The 17615-nt window shown below is 44.9% G+C and overlaps 1 pseudogene; it reads right to left on the bottom strand.

The window, feature by feature from the left end:
- Positions 1-5533: 5533 nt before the first annotated feature.
- LOC136479597 (putative wall-associated receptor kinase-like 16) lies at positions 5534-16172 on the bottom strand (annotated as a pseudogene).
- Positions 16173-17615: the final 1443 nt, after the last annotated feature.

Below are 17615 nucleotides of genomic sequence, written 5' to 3'. Positions count from 1 at the left end.
TTTCATGAAAGATTGTGACACCTTCCATGTATCATCTTATCTGCTACCTTGTTGATCCTATTTGTCGAAACTTTTGTGAAGATTTTGAAACTCAAATTTAGTGATAACATCTTAACCTTTTGGCAGTAATGTTATAATCCCAAAGTTTTGAGACTAAAAAGAGATAGATTTCCTTCATAGAAATCATGGAATATATCCAACAAATCGGATTTAATTGCATCCCAAAACACATGATAGAACTCAGCTAGAAAACCATCTGGACCAGGTTCTTTGTAATGTTCCATTTGGAAAATGGTTTCTTTAGTCTCATCTTCGCTGAACACTACTGTTAAAAAACAATCATTCTCTTCTTCAGTTGTGGTATGCCATCACTCTGTTCTCCAGCATAGTGAAATTATTCTCTTCTTAAATATTGATGGGTGCAACTTATCTTAAATTTCCAGCATACTGAAATTATTTTCCTCTTAAATAGTGATGGGTGCGCCTTATCTTAAATTGTCATTTTTGTAATGAATTAGCACCTCTTGTTTTGTTCTCCCAAACCTCTGCCACTTGTTCATAGAAACCTTCTCGTAGTTACCATTACAGTTCAAATTTGAAAGCCTAACTCACTATTTTACCAATAGGTCTATTCCATTCGTTCCAAATTATAAGTCACTTTGATTTTTTTGTTCATCTATTTTATTATGTATCTAGATATATTATTATATTTAGATGTATAGTAAAATGGATGTACCAAAAAAGTCAAAACGAATTATAATTTGGAATGGATGAAGTATTAGGTTAGGTGAACACCCCCTAGCAGCATGAGATTTGTTCAGGGAGGGAGAATTGATCAGAGAACGACTCAAAGGTGGTAGTGATCCACAGCAAACTCTAACGCGCTACTGGTCGCGCTTGGGGCGTAGCGCGCGAGTGGCCAGGTGGCTTGGCCAGGCCTACGCATCCACATGCAGAACGAAAAAGCTCTTGTGGGTCTGGTTGTGTAGCCTGGAACGTGCACAAGGATCATATCATGGCCAGATCTGGCCTATGTATATGCAGTAGCAACAGCCCACTTTCGCGCCTGATAATATCAGTTTTTTTCTTATTTTATCTACTTTAGTTTCCAGTTTCTATTTGTCATTTTCAGTTTTATTTTTTGATTGTCAATTTCAGTTTCTGCTTCTACTAATTTCAGTTTCATTTTATCTACTTTAGTTTTCTTTTTCAATTTCAGTTTTTTTTTGTGGTTGTCAATTTCAGTTCATTACTTCAGTTATTTCATTGTTTTTTTAGTTTTAGTTAAATGAGTTAGGAGTTTTTTCAATGTTTTTTATTTTCTGTTTTCAGTCAAGTTTTTTTCAGTGTGTTTTTAGTTTCAGTTTTCAGTCTTTTTTAAATATTTTTTAGTTTCAGTTTTCAGTTATCGTTTTAGGTCTGATTGCCTTCCTAAAAGCGGCATATCAGTCGGCTCACCTAGAATTAGCCTTGGGCAAAATACCCGATACCCACTACCTGAACTCATACCTGAAGTACCCGAACCCAAATTACCCGATTACAAATTCGGATAGTAACTTTAGATACCCGAATTTAATTAGGGTAATAAGTCGTGGTACCCGATTTGTACATGAATGCAAACACAGAACCCCCAACCCTACTAGTCGGCCCAACAGGCAACGGGAGAGAAGAGCCCATCGCGGCAGCGTCCCAGCGACCCAGCCCCAGACAATTCCCCACCCCACGAGTCCCTGTCTTCCCGAGACCGAGAAACACAAACCTAGCGGCGACGGCGACGAACGGCAAATCTAGCGGCTACCACGGCATGGCGGCGGTGCGGCGGTGCCTCGGGCCAAGCAGTCGAGGTCGAGGCGTCCAGCCCTCAACTCCTCCTCGAGACCTCCCCAGGAGCCCACGGAGCTAGGCGACGCACTCACTGGTCCCAAGCGCTGGCACCGCTGCACCAGCAGATCGAGTGACGAGGAGACTAGGAGGTGCACGCACCTGGTCTTCCACTCTTGTCTCTTGTGATTGTGGAACATGCTGTTTGGTAGTTGGTACTTTGGTATTTGCTAGCTAATTAAAGTTTCCCTTATGCATTTTTCTCTCTGATATGCTGGATACAAAACTGCGTTTACTGATTAGGATTGCTGCTGAAATTCTACACAGTTTGATGGTTTTTGTGAATTTCGAGTACACCGGGTATTGCCCGAACCCGAATCCGAAATATTGGGTACCTGAAAAATCGGGTGGTGTTTTTTCGGGGCAAGTTTCGGGTACCAAATTCTATTACCCGAATTTCTCATTACCCGAACTACCTACCCGAATGCCCAGGCTTGCCTACAATGTATAAGTTGTCATGAAATGGTAGCCATTGCACACGTAAGTTGCCACAAAAGTAAAGCATTCTCTTGTTTGGTTATTTTCATTGTTTCTTTTAGTTTTAGTTAAATGAGTTACGAGTTTTTTTCAATGATTTTGTATTTCCAGTTTTCAGTCAAGTTTTTTCTTTTTTTCAATGTTTCTTTAGTTTCAGTTTTCAGTCAAGTTTTTTTTAATATTATTTAATTCCAATTTTGAGTCATCCTTTTAGGTTCAAATGCCTTCCTAAGTCCTACATATTAATTGCCACACCTATAATGTATAAGTTGTCACAAAAAGGTAGCCATTGCACACTTAAGGCCCCGTTTAGATCCAAAAATTTTTGGATTTTGGCTCACTGTAGCATTTCGTTTGTATTTGGTAATTAGTGTCTAATTATGGACTAATTAGGTTTAAAAGTTTCGTCTCGCGATTTCTCGACCAACTGTGTAATTAGTTTTTTTTTTCATCTACATTTAGTACTCCATGCATGTGCCGCAAGATTTGACGTGACGGTTACTGCGCAAAAATTTTTGGATTCTAAACAGGCCCTAAGTTGTCAAAAAAGAAAAGCATTCTCTTGTTTTGGGCCGGTAATCTCTTAATAAATACCCTTGAGTTGATAGCTGGTCATGTTTCTCGGCTCCTACATTGGGTTGCTTAATAATCCCTGCCCAGTTAGCAATTTATGCACTACTATGTAACAATTTTTTTATTTCATAAAACAATCGATGTGCATACTATGTAACAACTTTAGTATATTTTTGCAATAGCAACTTTATTATTACATGGTAACAACTCCTTAATAAATCTTCTACCACATATTTATACATAAGTTGCTATTAGAATAAAATTCTTCAAAACATATGCAAGTGAGTCTATTTTTGTTTGTCTCGCCACGTAAAACACACCGGTGCAATCAGAATTGAAAATAGGTAAACCCTTCTAAGAGTTATAGCAATTTAAAATAATGTTTCGCTTTTTTAATAGGCTGTCACTCGGATAGCGATATTTGCATGTAGTGGAGGGGAGGGACTCCCGTGGAGCGCATACAGTGGGTCCGGTCGAATGCATGATGGTGTCTCGCACTGGCAGGTCGCGCTTTTATCTGCCTCCGAGACGAGTGGGCTAGCAAGATGACTACCATCAGACTTATCTGACTGAACCTGCTCCAAAAAATAATCTGACCTGGTCGCATCGAATTAAATTTGGATAACACACTTTAACTAACAGGACCGCTCCTTAGCCGGATGGAATGTTAAAGCCAAGCTGTCATCTATTGACCGTACTAGCCTAAGTGCCTAACCTTTACGGCTTTACCTGCCCAGTCGTGCAGAGTACTACCTTTCCTAGCACCACATCTATTCAACCTTCATCCAAGATGAATCGTAAGGGGGCAAACATAACTCACCACAAATTCACATCACATTAGTGAATATTAGTACTTAAGTGTTACAACACATTGTTTTACACATTATTAGTTTATGACATCTCACGCAAACAACTATCAACTCTACGGCACAAGTCGTAAAACAATATAATTTATTCCATATATTATTCACAGCCCATGCCACGACCATGAATTATAGCTCACAAAAAGGACTCCTAATACTCCCAATCCGTCGATGGATTGGAAGCGTAGAAAAACCCACATGTAGGTCATCCTCACATGTAAAACAATATAATTTGTGTGCAGTTATTCCAGTTTTGGCCGTGTCGTGGCAGGCTCTGTGCGTGACCGTGAAATCGAGCAGAAGTGGAGCCTACTGCAACCTAACCACCCGGTGTTCCTTGGCGACCCACCCCTGCTCCGCGACAAACATGCGGTCACGCCAAATCTTATTGAGCGCGCGTGCGCCGATAAGATTAGCGTCGCACACGCAGGGCCGTCTCTAGGGGGCGTGCAGCCTCAGCGACGGCGCAGGGCCTCCAATTCTGATAGGCTTCCAAGTATGTAGTACCATTACCTATATAGCTAAGCAGGCCGTATTTGTTTGATCCGTTCGTTGGCCTGGCCCAATAGCATGGCCAATTAGCCCAATAGAAAATGATTTCCCGTCCGGCCGCACGGACGTTTTGTCTCCCTGACTCTGCCATAGTGCGATCCCAATTCCCAAACTTCTTAGTCTCGACGTCTCCTACCGCCCTGTGCCCAAATGTTGGAGAACATTGATTGAGCATATCATTGAAGATTCCATTTCAAAGAACACTAAAAGAATGATGCTATTCAAGTAAAGATACTGCAACATAGGTTCCATTCTTGACATATCTTATTGCAATATAATATATTATATCGTACATCTTATTTTAGTCCTATTTTTTTCAAGTTAGTAGACCTCATTTTTTAGTTTCGTACAAGACCTCGGATTTCCTCGGGACAGCCCTAGCACACATCAACGATAATGGGGAAAGAAGGGGCCGGGGGCGGGGCAACGGGCGGGCGGGCAGTGGGCGGAATGGCCAGCAGCGACGTCGCCGCGGCCAAGGCAGTGGATGAGGAGGCAACACGGTTAGGGTTTCACTTTTGCGACCATCTATGGCTGGCGGCTCTAGAAGAAGGGGCCTTGGGGCGGCCGCAGGCCCGGCGGTGGTGGCTGCGCGTTCCCAGGCGATCGCTAGCTGCGCGTTCCCGGGCGTGGACCGACCGTGTTCGAATGAAAGATATCTTTTCTCACCAGCTACGCGCATGCACGCGGCTGCCTTTTTTTAATTTAAATAGTTTAGCAAAAGTGTTCCGTGGGCCGGCGCACCTGGCTAAACAAGCAAACGGAGCACCCCTCCTCGGCATCACACTGTTTAATTTTATTCCTGGCTGCGCATGGCGTCTGCGGTGATTCCTTCTTGGATTGATAAAATAAATTATATATAAATAAAATAGTGAACAATATATATAGAGGTGCATACATATGGGAAAGGCGTGACCGGTAGAAGACATCAAAAGGCAATATAGAAATGATTTTCAGTAACGAGAATTTTTTTGAATAGAGGTGGCTCAATCTACAGCTGATTCTACAAGTCTGATTTGATCTGCTATATGGTTATCTTTATTAACTGCTGATATGGCTGAATCATGTGAACAAAACAAAAGCAATGGTACAAATAGAGGATCCAGTAGAATCATCATGCATAAAAATACTAGTAGGAGAAGTTAACTAATCCCTTGTGCTACTGATGCACACGACACAGAGCTATGCTATCCAGGATACCTCGTCGACATCATCATCTCTTGCTCCAAACTGTATCTTCTACTAGATTCCTCAAATCTCTGCCCTTCACTAGTCCATGATGGATAGTATCCCCCAATGCTACCATCCACAAATTCCTCGGTTACCATATCATCTTTCTTGTACTTTTTGTTGGAACCTTGTTGAAGTCCTTCTAGTGTAAGTTCAACCTGTCGCATCGTTGGTCTTTCTTCACCTCTTATGTTTATACAGGATGCTGCAAGCATAACAACTTGTTGTACTTCTGTGCCCCCTTCCTCTAGAACCTGTGGATCCATTATCTGGTCAAGGTTTCTAGAGGCAAGTAGATTGAGGAAATGTGGAACAAGGCCACCATATTCATTGGACAAATGTGAACAAGTTGGTTTCTTCCTGGTGAGTAGCTCCACGAGAATTACACCAAAGCTATAAACATCACTTTTCTCGGTAAGACGACCGGTTTGAAAGTACTCTGGATCCAAGTATCCGAATGTTCCCTGTATCCTTGTTGTCAACCCTGTGTTGTCTATCGGAATGTACCTTGAAGCTCCAAAGTCGGATATCTTTGATGCCATTGTATCATCAAGAAGTATGTTACTAGACTTGATGTCTCTATGATTATTGGGATTGACACCGATGAGTGAAGATAGGCAAGAGAAGTAGCTATTTCAGTTGCGATCCTCAGCCTATTGCTCCATGAAAGTGACCTTTCTTGGCCTTCAATATGAAGATGGTGATAAAGGGTCCCATTGGGAATAAACTCATACACCAACAATGGCACCTTAGTCTCTAGGCAACATCCAAAGAGTTTTACCACATTCTTATGGTTGATCTGTGAGAGGATTGCTACCTCATTTATGAACTCATCTATTTCTTTCTTCATGGTAATCTTTGACTTTTTGATGGCCACGACATGTAAATCTGATAGTATTCCTTTGTAAACAGTACCATGCCCTCCGCCACCAATCTCACGAGCTGTGTCAAAGTTGTTTGTGGCCTTTGCAAGCTCATCCAATGGTATTATCATCCTTTCTGCAATGTCTGCCTTTTGGGACAACAGCTGTTGCAACAATTGTCCACGATTTTGCTTGAAGTACTTTTGTTTCTGTACTTTCATCTTGCGTTGTTTAAACTTGCGGAGTAGGAAAAATATACCCAGAACTATCAGAAGGAGCGCTGGGCCACTTGCAACTGACAAACCAATAATTAAACCTGAAAATGTACATACACATACACTATTATGATCATTTTTGCAAGCTACTAATGTACTTACAATGTCAGCAGAAGGATCCAGTGGCTCTCACCTTTTGGGGCCTTGTTTTTGACGCAGCCGGCGTTCTCATAAGCGTTGCCGTGCATTCCTGGCGGGCACCGGCACTCGTAGTGTCCACGCAAATTGTGGCAGTAGCCGCCCAAGCATGATTTGCGTATCGCCGGGTCGTTACACTCGTCAATATCTGTAGCCAATAAGGATGGACAATATAGAACAATGGAAGCCATTCCAAAGAACTATAAACTAGTGAATAGAGATATCCATGAGGAGGAATGTGTACTCGGGTAAAAGCATGTGAGGATTAATGTCGAGGCTTCATTGGGACCGCTAGTCACAATAAATAGGATTTTTTTTCTAGCGTAATAAGCTCTTGTTCCATCCATATCTTTAACATCATAAACCTATATTTTAGCTTTCAACTTGTAATCCTAATGTTGTTGCAACCATTTATCCATATAATATGTTGAAACCCTAGTGTTTATTGTGTCTTATTTGAAAATTTTAATTTTAATTTTATTAAAAAAGAGTCTAGGTCCTACGTTACATTCACTACTACAATTTTTTTCGCCAACACCATTTTAACCATTGGTTTTGTAAAAACAGTTGGTGGTGATTTTCATCGTCTGTCCATAATATGGACCGTTTCAATGCAGGCGGGGTCTACTCACCCGCGTGTCACCCCACATTTGGCATCCTGGTAGGGGCTCGGATCGACAGACCAACTGGTCTCCTATATGCTTTTTTTCTCCCACGGACCAACTGGTCTCCTATAACTGATGCGTGAGTGGCGATGGGCTCAACGGTCGGCCAACATGCTCATCATCATGGCTCACCGAGTTTTTTCATTAATTTTAAAAATCATTATCACCATTGACCGGCAATACGAGCCTATGGTGATATTTCATTATCAGTACTTATTGCAACCAGAGATGATAACCTAGCGGTAATAATTCATTATCACGCTGATTGGAATTGGCGGTGATTACCATAGTTACAGGGCCCACATTCATCACCACCAAGTGACGAAACTGATGGTGATGAGCATTCTATATTATTCATTCTTAGCTACGACAACAGTGTGCAAGCTAAAGCAACAATAACTTATATTAGTATATACATGTAGATTTAGGAGATATTTTTCTATATTTTTTTTATAAGGAGGTCTCGATACTTTTTCTTCTGATTTAAGGGTTCATGTTTTTTTTCTTGTCTCGAGAGGACTAAAAGGAAGGCTTCAGAAGGAATATTTCATTAGTTATACTAGTAAGACACCACTGGACTCAGGTTCTTTGCCGAGTGCCTGAGGCACTCGGCAAAGGCCAAATTACACTTGGCAAAACCTTTGCCGAGTGTGGCACTCGACAAAGAACACACGGCAAAAAATTGATCGGTAAAGCCCTCTTTGCCGAGTGTCTTTTATCGGGCACTCGGCAAAGAAAAGCGGTCGTCACGTCGCCGGCCCCGTTGACGGTGGCTTTGCCGAGTGCCAACCTGTAGGCACTCGGCAAAGATTTTTTTATTTTTTTTAAAAAAATTCTTTGCCGAGTGTCAACCCTGCAGGCACTCGGCAAAGATTTTTTTATTTTTTTAAAATTTCTTTGCCGAGTGCCCACTGGCCGGCACTCGGCAAAGTTTAATTTTTTAATTCTTTGCCGAGTGCCCTATTTCCGGCACTCGGCAAAGTTTGAATTTTTTTTAAAATTTTTTTTTGCCGAGTGCCCTCTGGGCCGGTACTCGGCAAAGTTTGATTTTTTTTAAATTCTTTGCCGAGTGCCCTTTGGCCGGCACTCGGCAAAGTTTGATTTTTTTAAAAATCTTTGCCGAGTGCCCTCTGGGGCCAGCACTTGGCAAAGTTTGAATTTTTTTTTAAAAAATTTGCCGAGTGCCCTCTAGCCGGCACTCGGCAAAGTTTAATTTTTTTTTAAAAAAAATCTTTGCTGAGTGCCCTCTTACCGGCACTCGGCAAAGTTTGATTTTTTTTAATATTCTTTGCCAAGTGTCCTCTGGCCGACACTCGGCAAAGTTGGAATTTTTTTAAAAAAAATCTTTGCCGAGTGCTATGGTCATGGCACTCGGCAAAGCTGGAAAAATGGTTTTCCATCAGCCCATTTTCCTAGCTTTGCCGAGTGCTGCTCTGACGATGGCACTCGGCAAAGGGGTCCTTTGCCGAGGGCAACACTCGGCAAAGTGACCCAAAACGACCATTTTTAATTTTTTTTACGTTCCATCATGACAAATAAATTCATACAATCATATATCTCATCCATCACATATATATCTCATCCATCACATATATATCTCATCATTCTCATATATATCTCATCCATCACATATATATCTCATCCATCCACACATCCATCCGCACATATCACATCCATCACAATATATATCACATATATAATAATAAGTGCTCAAGTCCATCCAAATAAATCCACAAGTCCATCAAAGTCCACAAGTGCATCACAAGTATATCAAAGTCCATCACCAAGTGAACAACAAATAAAAAAAATACAACGTGCACTCATCTCGGCCACTGCGACTGTGGTGAAGGCCCAGTTGCATCATTCGGAGGTGCATGAGGTGGATTATTCGAACCACCGTCAGATGGAGACTGCACAAAGGAGTAAAGATTGTATGTGAAACAAGATTATTTAGATAGCTAATCTAGGAAGGTAGAGGCCATACAAGCAAAGCACAAGCGAAAGAAAAAACTTTCATACTCACAGGAGTAGCTGCAACTGCAGGACGTGAATGCGGAGGTGGAACCAATAGCCCAGGTGGTAGAGACAAGCCCACACGTTGCCCAAGCCCTTGTAGGAACTCCATAATGTCCGTCAGCCTCTGCGCCTGGGCCTGCCGCTCGGTCGGCTCGGCGTCTAGCTTGGCCGCCAGCTCCTAACGTTGCCTCATTTCTTGTTCCAGCCGAGCCTGCAATATTCCACTCCAATGTTTCAGTAATGCAAAGCTAATTAAGGTGTGTAAATATCAATGTATCGTAAAACAGGAATAACCTCGAGTGCGTCGACTCGGTGCTGTGCAGCGGTCGGCCGTGTGCGAATGGCCGGGCTCTCGCTCGTGCTCCGTGCTCGGATCTGGGAGAGAGAGGGAGTAGAGGCCGTGTCGATGACGCCGTCGCCAAGCCAGAACCGCCCATGCTTCTTGCCTTGCCCCGCCCTCATGACGGCCTCTCCATCGAAGTCCTGGGTGCTCGGATCGTGGTCTGACTCATAGAGCGACCTCGCCACCTCAGTGTACTCACTAATGCGGGAGTGGACGCTCGGGTTCGTGTATGCCTCGGGTGGGTCCTCCAGGTTGAAGGAGACGTCGGATGTCGCCTTGCCCTTGTGGGCCATACACCATGCCTGAAGTCCGAGCAAGCCTGACCACTATGTGACGCCGACTGCGAGAAAGACAGGATGATGATTACAAATCAGGCAGAACTGAGCGTCACAATAGATAAATGAATTCACGTACCCATGCTTGTTTGTATCCGGCGAGGCTGCGGCTGCCTTGATGGTGTGCTGGACCTTGCATCTGCAAACGACGGTCCCGGGCATCCCTGTGCATCTTGAGGTATTCCTCCGTGAGCCACCTCTCCACCATCATCGCCCAGCACTCGGGATATGCTTGGCACCACCAGGGAATCATCTACTCATCATCAAGTATTGGACATATAAGAAGATCAAATTAAACCAACTTAATCTCAAAACGAATCAATATTGATGTTCTTCATTTACCTCAAGGTACTACTCCTGGGTCAGCTGCATCTCTCTTGCATCTTTCTTGGTTTTCCTCTCTCCAAGCTTCGACCCAAAGTAGGTTACGATGGCCTGGATGCGTGCCTCGTGATGCATGTCGGTGACGAGTTTTTTACAGGCTTTGGTAGTCACCTGCTCCGCCCTGGCCTCAAATCTCTCCTCGCATCTGTAATAAGTCTGCATACAAAAGCGATGTATCCATTCATTATTTCAAGAAAAGTCCAATGAATGCGACATATTGAGCAATGTTGTGCGCGGGAGACTTACCCAAAGCTCTGCCTTCACCCGCGCCGCCTTGTTGGGCTACTCCACATTGGTGGCGACGGCGTAGTGGTCAAACGAGTAGGCCGGCTCCATCTTCGATGCGTACGTGACAATGCCGGGGAAGTGTCGCCTGCACAGAAGATCCAGGATGCCGTTGACTAGCCGTGCGTTACCACCCGACACAACCACCTAGTTCCTGCACAAGTGATTAAGAAAAATTATTAGTTTTTTTCATCATATCATATGAAGTGGTGGTGATAACATATAAAGTTACTTACTTTTGCCCTTCGGGGCGAATCACTAGGCGTTGGTGAGGAAGCGGAGCCTGTGGGAGGCTCGCGGGACCTCGCAAGTAGACACTCGAAGAGGAGTCAGAGGAAGCGGAACCCGTGCCTGCCGCCTCCTCCTCCTCCGGCTCCTCCTCACACGACCCCTCCTCCTCGTCCGTCTAGCGAACCAGCTCATCGTCCGACTCGTCCATGGGCGCCACCTCCTCCTCCGGCTCCTCCTCACATGGTGTGGGAGCAGATGGCCCCCTCCTACGGTTGGCGGTCCTCTTCCTCGTCCGCCTGACCGATCCCTCCGCTGCCCCCTCTGCCTCCTCCTGCAGCCGGCGTGGTCTTTGGTAAATCGAGTTCACGGACCTATGACGGTCGCCCGCCATCTTTGTTCAATCACCTACAACAAAAAAGAAAAACAAGACGTAATTAGAAATAGGTGCAAAAATGAACAAAACATAATTACAAAAAACATAGTATTACATGTATTAGAAATAATCTTCATGATTGAGATTAGCTGGATCATAGGTCTCGTCATCACTATCAACATTGTCCAACTTATCAACATTATCCGAAGGAGGAATGTTGTCTTCATTGTCATTGCCTAAACATAATCGCTCAAGCATTTGTATGTCCTTCAGATTTCGCACCTCGTCTCCAGCGTCCTCGTCATCATCCCTTTCATTGTCTACTTCCATTCCTATCTCTTCGGTTAAGTCTATGTCAAACCTCGCTTGTAGTCCCTCTTCTTGATAGAACTCTCCATCATATGTGTTTGGGTTGAAGTTGTAATCTTCATCGTTTGGGACAGGTAGTTTACCGTGTGGCGATACCTTGTGCACAATAGACCAACCCTTAAGATGCTCGGCGTCTTTGCACGCGTATGACGTATAATAAACCTGGACGGCCTGTTGAGCCACAATGTAGACATCTTTTCCTAGATAGACGAAATCCTATCGAATTTTGACTAGCCCAAGCTTAGGGGTCCATCTTGTTACTCCAGGATGAAACCAGTGGCATTTAAATATGACAGGAGTAAGAGGTTTGGAACCATAGAATGATAGTTCATATATTTCTTTAATTCTTCCATAATAGTCGAGTCCATCAGTGCCAGGCGTAACAACTCCGCTGTTTGTGGTTTTTTGATTGGGCCGACTCTGCTCGTAGCTTGCTGTGTGAAAACGATATCCATTCACGTCATAACCGGTAAATGACTTGACCCTAACGGCACATCCGTTTGCAACCTGTCTCAGCTCGTCACTTATAGACGCATCAGTTTGGGCTTTCTGTTTGAACCAACAAATGAAATCGGGGCTCCCTGGTCCCGCACCCCGTGAAAGAAGGGTATCATTTTCTTGCGGGGTAGGTTGCCTTGATCCATGCCAGGATTGACGAAGAAATTCCATGTACCAACGAAAAACAAGGGGGTTGGACGAAGAAACAAGGCCATACGGCGAAATGAAACAAGTTCGTTCAGAACTTACCCAATGAACGGCTGCACCTCGACAAGGTTGGTCAACACATATAGCATGATACTGCACCACTCTTCATTTTTCAATTGCTTAGTGGTCGATGCACTTGCGCTTCCGAGTTGCCCTTGGAAAAGGCTGAGGTTCGATTCATTTTCGCCAGCATTGCAACGAGGTGATGGATTATAAACACTAGGAAGTTTCTCAGTGTAGTATTTCTCTGTGAAGTTCGACACCTCCTCTAGAATGTTTGCCTCTGCAATGGAAGCCTCAATTTTGGCTTTATTTCTACATTTTTTGCAAAGAGTCTTCAGCCATCTCTCGATTGGATAGCACCAACGGTTCTGCACGGCCCCCCCCATCCGTGCCTCATACGGGAGGTGCACAATCAAATGCTGCATCGGCAAGAAGAAGCCGGGTGGAAAGATCTTCTCCAACTTACAAAGCAACACAGGTGCTGCTTTTTCCAAGTCATCAATGATGGTCCAAGAGAGCTCCTTGGCACAAAGCTGGCGGAATAAGTAGCTCAACTCTGCTAGCACTTGCCAGACATGCTCCGGGACATAGCCTCGAACCATCGCCGGAAGAAGCCGCTCAATCCATATGTGGTAGTCATGACTCTTCACCTCGTTTACTCACAGAGTGTCTAAGTTCACTCCCCTCTTTAGATTTGCTGCATACCCATCAGGGAACATTAGCATCTTGATCCATTCAAGTACTTCCCTCCTTTGGTCCTTTTTCAAGATGAAATCGGCCTTAGGCCTTCTCCAAGTCTTACCACGACTAGGAGGCTGCATCTCTTGATTTGGTCCATCGCACAATGTTGCCAGGTCCACTCTAGCCTTAGGGTTGTCCTTAGACTTTTCAGTGTCCATGAGTGTTGCCCAAAGTGCCTCGGCGACATTCTTTTCAGTGTGCATTACATCAATGCTATGTAGCAGGAGAAGGTCATCGAAATAGGGGAGCCTCGTCATGCCCGAGATATGAGTCCACATATGTTGCTCACCATATCCCACAAAATCACCTTCTTCATTAGGCACGAGAGCATCTATCTGAGCATGAACCTCGGCACCAGTCATCATCCGGGGTGCATCAGATATCACTTTGACACCTTTCGTAAAGTTCTTGATGTCTTGTCTGAATGGATGGTCAAGAGGTAGGAATTAACGATGTCTGTCGAACGACGAATACTTGCCACCCTTCTGCAACCAAATGAACCTCACACCTTCCTTGCATATTGGGCAAGGGAACTTCCTGTGAACACACCTAGCGCAGAATATCCCATACGCCGGAAAGTCATGCAGGGAGTAGTGGTACCAAACGTGCATTTTGAAGGTTGTCTTTGTAGCTCGGTCGTATGTCCATACCCCTTCGTCCAAAGCATGGACCAATTCATCAAACACGGGCTCCATGAACACACCCATATTACTCCCTGGGTATCCAGGAATTATCAACGACAAGAATACGTTATGTCGTTGAAAGAAGACATCGGGGGGGGGGGGGAGATTAAGGGGGATAAAGAAGACGGGCCAACATGTGTATGGGGCAGCCATCATTCCATAAGGATTGAACCCATCTGTTGCTAGCGCGACACATACATTACGAGCCTCATCTGCTTTGTCACGATGTTTGTCATTAAAGCGGATCCAAGCTTCACCATCGGATGTATGTACCATCTTGTCAGGATTGTACCATTTGCTATTTTTGTGCCATGTCATCTATTTCGTGGATTCCTTGGTCATGTATAGCCGTTGGATCCTCGGTAGGAACGGAAGGTACCATAGGATTTTCACGGGGATCGTAAGTTGCCTCTTCTGGCCATCATCAGAGTCTACCTCCAGGTACCTAGAGGATTTACACTTTGGACAGAACTTTGCATGCTCGTGTTCTTTCCTAAATAGGACGCACCCCTTCGGACAAGCATGTATCTGCTCATACGGCATCTCAAGTGCTCGAAGGAGTTTCTGTGACTCGTACATGCTCTTTTGCAGAATGTGGCCCTCCGGAAGCAGGGTGCCAATCACGGCCAACATCTTATCGAAGCCAGGTCGACTCAAGTTTAACTCGGACTTCAACCCCATTAAGCATCCAATGGCATCTAGTTGAGACACCGTTGACCGATCGTGAAGGGGTTTCTGTGCTGAGTCCATCATGTCGTAGAACGCCTGTGCGGCTACCTCCATCTCCTTCTTCTCACGTCCCTCATCGAACTGTCCTTGGTGAAAGTCATCTAACATGTCTGGTACCTCGGCATCAGCATCAAAAGCCTCCACCCGTGGGCTCACCACCTCCTCTCTCATACGATGGGCTTCACCATGGTGGACCCACCGGGTGTAGTCCGGTGTAAATCCATTCTTCACCAGATGTTTACCCATTTCCACCTTGTTTACCCTCCTCCTATTTCCACATTTGATGCAGGGACACAAAACTAGGCAATGTCCTTTAGCAGCCTTGCCAAATGCACTGTTCAAGAATGCATCGGTCTTGTTCATCCATTCCATGGTGTAATCACTCTGACTTCTCCAGCCCGTGTACATCCACTAACATCATCCATCCTCTAACATATGTATCAGCGAGTAATGTAACCATCAATTGCATCTACATGGTGTTCCTACTATCTAATAGGTGACGATAGGTCCTAATCCCACCCGCGGATGCGTAGATGAGGTTAGTTTCCATGCTCTACTCCTATCCGAGATAGAATTTTGGCAGCACCTCCCCGCTGTTCTCCAGATACACGTCTTGCCAAAGAAGAGTGCGTATCCAGAGAACAACAGGGAGGTGATGCCGAAACTCTATCCCGGACCAGAGCAGACCATGGAAACTAACCCATCTACGTATCCACGGGCTGTCCAAAAAACGTGGACAATCCAAAATAGATACGGTCATAGATATGCAAAGATCTGCAAACCTCCAACCGTATCTCTTTCGAACGGGAGACGCCTAACTAGGTTATGTGATCTACGACCATGATACGGAAAGAGGGGTTATACCTAGGGTGGCGGTGGAGTCAGGCTAGCGGGGCCATGGTGGGTCGGTGCAGTGGCGAGGCGGCACGGTGCAGGCAGACCGACACGGCGACGGGAACTCCGATAGGCTCTTTTCTACAAAAATGGAATAAAATACTGTCATTTAAAAAAATTCGGCAGAACCTCCCCTGCACGGTGAGGTTTCCAAAACTTGCAAAAAACAGCGGCACGATGGCCGACAAGCACATATGTCTCAAGAGAAGCCATGTAATTTGAATATCAATCCATGCAGAAGAATATATCCAAGTAGTACCACTACTTCTACTACTACTTCCATTAATGCTACTACAACTACCACTAGTTCTACTACTACTACCACCACTATTGCTACAACTACTACCACTACTTCTACTACTACTACCATTAATTCTACTACTACTACTACTACTACCACTAGCACTACTAGTACAACTAATACTACTACAACTATCACTACCACGACAACAAAAAGAGAGAAGGCATACCTGACGGGCGCCGGGGGTAGGGGCGGGTGGCATTGGGGTCGGGCGGTGTTGGGGTCGGAGTCGGGGTCGTTGGAGTCAGAACGGGGTCGGGCATGGGCGCGGCAGGGGCAGGGCCGGCGGCCGGGGGTAGGGCCGGCTAGGGGGTAGGGCCGGCCTGGGGCGGCTGGGGGCAGGCCGCGGGCAGCGCGGGTAGGCCGGCCTAGGGCGGCCGGGAGCAGGGCATGGCCGGGGGCAGGGCGCGGGCAGCGTGGGCGGCCGGGCGGCACGAGCAGCGCGGGCGCACGGGCAGGCCGGGGGCAGGGCACGTGGGCAGCGCGCGGGCACTGGCGGCGTGGGCGCAGCGTGAGGCACGGGGGCGGCGCGGGCGTGGGCGCGGGGGCTGGCTTTCTGGCTGTCTGTCTGACGCCGGTCGGCCGAATTCGCTTAAGTCCAGATGGGCTCTTTGCCGAGTGCCGGATCAGGGAGGCACTCGGTAAAGATTTATTTTTTTTAAAAAAATTCTTTGCCGAGTGTCCCAGATCTAGCACTCGACAATTTTTTTAATACTTTGCTGAGTGCCCCTGGCACGGCACTCGGCAAAGATTTTTTTTTTTAAAATGTCTTTTTTTTTGGAAAAATACTTTGCCGAGTGCCCCTGTCCCGGCACTCGGCAAAGATTTAATTTTTTTTAAATGTCTTTGCCGAGTGCCCTGTGAAGGCACTCGACAAAGAGGAAATTTTTTAAAAAAATCCAAACCCTCTTTGCCGAGTGCCTTATCCGTGGCACTCGGCAAAGACCCCCTTTGCCGAGTGCCATGCCCCGGCACTCGGTAAAGTTTTTTTGTTTTTGGCCTCCAAATTTTTTGTGCAGCCCTTTAAAAGCACCAGGAACTCCTAGTTACAATTTGGGGATTTTTATGGCTTTTTGATATATTTAGTTACTTTATTTCATTTACTTGAATTTTTTCAAAAAATATAATTTTGAATTGCACGTGGTACGAATAATGGAATTTAATGATTCAAAAAATGATAGTCATGTTACTGAGTGTAATGTGAGGCCGTATCTAGGAACGTACCTGGAATTTCGGACATCTTGTTCATGAAACATGACCGCGAACTTGCGTGCAAAGTGTTTTTAAATTCTATAAAAAGCAAATGAAGTCCGAAAATCATGAAACTTGTTGAGATGTCGTGATATCATATGTGGAGGCTATGATAAAAATTTCAGAAGATTTTGTACACGTTTGTCATGTACAATGTTTACAAACCAGGACATCTCTACATGTGATAGATGTCCTGGTTTGTGAGCATCGTACGTGACAACATGGTCGAAACTTTTTCAAATTTTTTCCACGGCATACGCATACGATATGGCGACAACTCGACAGGTTTCATGATTTTCGAAATTCGTTCGCATTTTATACAATTAAAAAACCACTCCCACGCAAGTTGGCGACGTTGCCCCGTGAGCACGTTGATCGAAATTTCAAGACAGTTGCTGGATTTAGCCTAAATTTACACTAAGAAACAAGGATAACATTTTTTGAACGAATGTAAT

The sequence above is a fragment of the Miscanthus floridulus genome, chromosome 9 (assembly GCF_019320115.1).
Source record: "Miscanthus floridulus cultivar M001 chromosome 9, ASM1932011v1, whole genome shotgun sequence".
Classification (NCBI taxonomy): domain Eukaryota; kingdom Viridiplantae; phylum Streptophyta; class Magnoliopsida; order Poales; family Poaceae; genus Miscanthus; species Miscanthus floridulus.
Note: the sequence above shows the minus strand (reverse complement) of the source record. Positions and strands in the feature narration are given on the sequence as shown.